Here is a 5,000-nt window from a genome sequence, read left to right on the forward strand (position 1 = left end):
GCACAAGTTCTGTTGAACAGCTTGCAAAACTGTTGATTTATCTTATGATCGTCAGTAATCGATCCTATAACAATCCCACCTGACTTTTCAACAAGGGCAGCAGCTTCTTTCACAACATCGAATTGGTACTTCGAAGTCAGTTTATGAACAGGTGTGACTGAAACCATAACACTTGGTCCACCATGCAAGCATTTCAGCATCACACATAACATTGACGTTGCCTTTGAATCAGGATTATTCTTTGCCAAACCATTCAAAGCACCGCCGGAAAAAGCAACAGTTGGACGAATTTTCACTTCATCAACTATCAAAAAAGAGTTTTTGCTGATAATTTTAACTTTTTGAAGTGTTTTCTTTGACTTGATCAATGTTTTCAGAATACACAACAGACCGTAACTTTTGCTTGCTTGGAAGACTAGGAAATCTCGCAGTTGTTCATAATTACAGTTAGGAAATGACTCGGTAGTAAAGCAGTAATCAGCTACAGAGAAGGTTTTGTGAGTCAAGAGTTGTAATTGTCGAGTAATGAATTTCAGTTTTTTTTTGCCTTTTTGGTATCATCCAATTCTGAATTTTGAACTTGGAGAATCAGCACCACTTTATTAACAACATCATGTACTCGTACATGTACAGCTTCAAAGAATTGTGAGTAGCAGTTCAGGCCATTGTTTGATTTAATATCTTTCCCAGTGGAACACGTATGCCATTCTTAAAAGCAGATAAAGTTGGTGGAGAGCACAGAGTAGATTCATTTGTAAACAATCACTGACAAATAACTCACCTGGAAATCTTTTGACATGAAAATGCACACAAGTTTATTCTCTGATCGAGATATGATAAGGTTATCATATTTTTTCTGTAACTTTTTCTTCAGAAAATAATTCAGTTGCTCATCGTCTTGCTTGGGTTTACGAGGTGCTGGCTTTGGTGTTGGTAAAGAAGAAGTAGGGACACTGGATATGCTTGGCTGAACTGCTGGTCGAGTAAATCCTCCAGGTAGCTCGACGTGGGAGTTTGATTCCAATGTCTTTCACAGATGAAAAACTTAGCCGAATCAATCACAAAATCCTGGCAAGGAGGAGCACATTCAACCACTTTTGTCTATCCGACTCATCTTTAGGCAATTTGAAAACACGGCACTTGTTATCCTCATTGTACAGTAGTTGCCATTACAATTCACTACCACACTTATTAGGCATAATGACTGATAAATCTCTATAATTACTGAAAATATGGGAAGACAAAATAGTTCGTAAATGAGGCACTTGAAAAAAAAACTAACTATATTATATTCAAAAATCACTATGGAGTTGGCAAAAATAAGACATAAGGTAAACTCAGGCTAAGTTTCATTACAAGGTGAAAAACACAATGAACAGAGAGTTTTAAACGACAACAACCTTTCACTTCGTGTGTATCACAAACAACTGACATGCAAGGCTACATTTGAAAGTACTGGTCCCCTTTAGTAGTCCTTGATATTATATATATATATATATATATATATATATATATATATATATATATATATATATATATATATATATATATATATATGTATGTATGTATGTATATATATATATATATATATATATATATATATATATATATATATATATATATATATATATATATATATATATATATATATATATATATATATATATATATATATATATATATATATATATATATATATATATATATATATATATATATATATATATATATATATTTCATGAATGGCCGAGGGTACTTTGATTCTGGCTGGCAACAGATGAACCCAGGAGTTCCTTTTATTTATTACACATCTGACTCAATATTAGGACAATTGTAGCCAAACAAGGAAATCTATGGCTTAGGCCTTCTTCATGTGAGGAAAAAATTACAAAAACTTAATGGTTCTCTTAACTAATTATATTTACATAACAAACATAGATCAGAAGAATGATGAATTACTGGGCAGGTAATAATAAGGGCCTGCTAAAATAATGAATCCTACACAGAAGAAATATTCTACTCCGACGATGTCTTTGTAACAGGAAACATTGCAGTGGGGGGTAAAAGGGGGACTGCACATGGATAGAGCCAAGAGATTCCACAGTCAAGGCCTATCTACAAAAATATGCAAGACGGTTACTTGCAATAATAATAAGATGCTCAAACTGAGGAAAATGCACAGATGGTGCCAAGTAATTCAGTTCAACACTAAATGCATAATTACGTTAACACTGAAATCTCCAACACAAATCACTGAAGGTGATCGCACAATGGAAAAGTAAATGAAAAATCAGGCAGAGAAATAACAGGAATCGTGACTGACTAAGAAACCTTATTCAATACATTACCTTCGTCAAGATGACGGTGTCCTTGTCGGTAGGGCGCTGGCAATGGAGGAGGAAATTATAATGCCACTACAAAGTATACTGTTTCGAGCCCAGGGTCGAGTACATGGAAGGTTCAAGGGGAGGCAGGTAAGGACATCTATCCTGGTGGTGTTCAGAGCGATTGTCTCTCTCGATTTCTGTTGAATCGTCAATAAATAACCTCGTGTCTCTTGTAGGTGGGGTAAAGGCCAATCTTCATCAGGTTTTCTATAGTGACTGCATGGCATCAGTTAACCCTCGTGGAGGGTTCAGAATGAGGAGGGGTGCCAACTTTCTCTTTTTGGCTCCTCCCTTGCCTTGCTTGATGCTGAGAAGGTATCTGGAAAAGGCCTTAAGGCAGTCATTGTGAACAGAGAGAGGGGATAGGCTCAACCATTTTGGGGAGTAAAGGAGAGAGTTTATGAAGGGGCGAGTGGAAACCCACAGTTCTAGTAATTAAATCAATTGAAATTAATTCTATTTCTTTCTCAACTATGTTACAGAGGTAAAACGGGTGAGGTTGCTTGGAAAAGAGGTCCCATCCATTGCACCTCCCCAACCAAGTATCATTCACACCCTAGATTGGATGAGAATGATTACCAGCAAGCAAACTCACTGAAATACTTTACTTTACTTCTATCTCTCATTTCTCTTTGGTGCCTTATAATTTAACTTAAACTTCTGCGTAGCAATTAATTTTAAGAGGTAAAACAGCATTATGACATTTATGTTAACGCAGAATAAATACTTGCTGCTAGAAACGACAAAGTCTTATCACTAAATTCCTATTACGATAAGGCAGCGTTAATCAGAATATTTTCACAACATAATGGTGTAGTTAAAACAATGAATTAATACTAGGTTAATTCTAGAGATACTTCATGCACTCTTAATAATAATCAATTACAAATTTTGCACACATGCAGTTAGTCTGCCTTGAAGAGGCATTACAATAAGGTAAACGTGGGCTTAGTTAGGTGTTTCCACAATACTTGAGCAATGGCTCAGTGCTATTCGAGCACTATAAACACAAGGTCACGAGTCCGAGACTTGAGATTTTAGTACAGAGATTCATAAAGAGAATAGGTGACAGAATCAGAGTAATCAATAATTGTAAATAAAAGATGATGATTAAATGTGCCAAAGTTACATTCCTTAGCCCATGGAAAACAGCTAGGATCATTTCTTAGCCCAAGGAGGCCACAAAAGGTAGCCAGAGGGCACGACCCTCCGGCAGGATCATTTGCCAGCTCCCACGATAATGGCACTGTGCCAAGTTGGCACTCATATAACAATAACTAAAGGTGATGGCATATCGTATATTTAAATGCACCATGCTGCAGTAGGCATGAAAGGGAAGTCATAGGATTTATACAGTTGGCATATCTGTCAATCGGCACTCTGCATTGGCAGAGCTGATTAAAGTAAAATGGGGCCTTGGTAGGTATAAAATGAATGTGAGTAATAATCAAAAAGTAAGGAAGGGAAATGTTAAAGGAAAAGAATAGGGGATAGAGTTATAAGGAAAATAGATAGGTGAAGGACCCTGACATCCTCTTCTGGATAGAGGTGCCAAAGTCTTCACAGGGAAAAGGGATGGCCCTGTGCCACTTTGGCACGGGTGCCAGGAGAGCTAGGGGGCTCTCTTCAAGCTGCCTGGAATTATCCATGCCCGTGGTATTTCCTCCACGGACCTTTCTTACTTTGATGGTTTGTCTTGGTCGGGGAATCGGTGGAACCAAGCCCGGGGAGGGTATTTGAGTGACACCTGTGTTGGCTTCTTTGACGGCTGATGCAGGGGCCTTCTTTGCAATCTCTACCTTGATCCATCGTAGTTCCCTGAGTTCATTGGCCACTTGAGACATGGCAGAATCCTTGCTCACTGTTGTGTCTGTGGTGGACCGAGACAGAGAGGAAGTGGTCGTGGGGGGCATGAGAGGCTCACAGGTAAGAATGACCAGCTCAGGCATGGGTTGTGAGGCCACACCTTTGGGTGAGCTTCTGTTGTGGTTGGAAGGATCTGTCTCTCTTACCGGCATTGGTAGTGGAGCCAAGCCGAGAAGAGAGAGGATCTGGACTTGGATCTCTGGAATGGAGATCAGGGTGTGCTCTGGCACTGGCACTAAAGGCAGGGCCAGGCACTAATAATTGATTTGGAATTTGCCTCGTCGTTCAGGACAGACGGAGCTTGGCACTGCTCAGTGCACCCAAGTGACACTGGCAAAGATTGTGAACCAAGAGTGGGATATCCTGGAGGGGGATCTGTTTTGGGCCCTGGCACTGGCACTGGGGCAGGGCCTGGCACTAGAATGGGATCGAGAATCGATCTTGGTGGAGGGGGCCACTGCACATTGCACTCATGTGGCACTGGCAGTGGAACAAATGCAGGCGGGTGATGCTTGCTAGTGCCTAATGAATGATCTGGGGGATTTGGCACCCTGGATTGCTGTAACTTAGATGGGGACTGGAAGTCCTGCCCCAGGAGGAGGTCATAACCTCCGGGAATGTATCTGGTGACTACAAGGTCGCAGATCTTGGATCTATGAGGTCTCATGATTCTCAACTTGACAGTAGGAAGTATCATCTTAAAGTGATTGATACCTTCAATAGTGACAAGTTTACGTCTGTTAATGT

Source organism: Macrobrachium rosenbergii, chromosome 25 (genome assembly GCF_040412425.1).
Source record: "Macrobrachium rosenbergii isolate ZJJX-2024 chromosome 25, ASM4041242v1, whole genome shotgun sequence".
Classification (NCBI taxonomy): Eukaryota; Metazoa; Arthropoda; class Malacostraca; order Decapoda; family Palaemonidae; genus Macrobrachium; species Macrobrachium rosenbergii.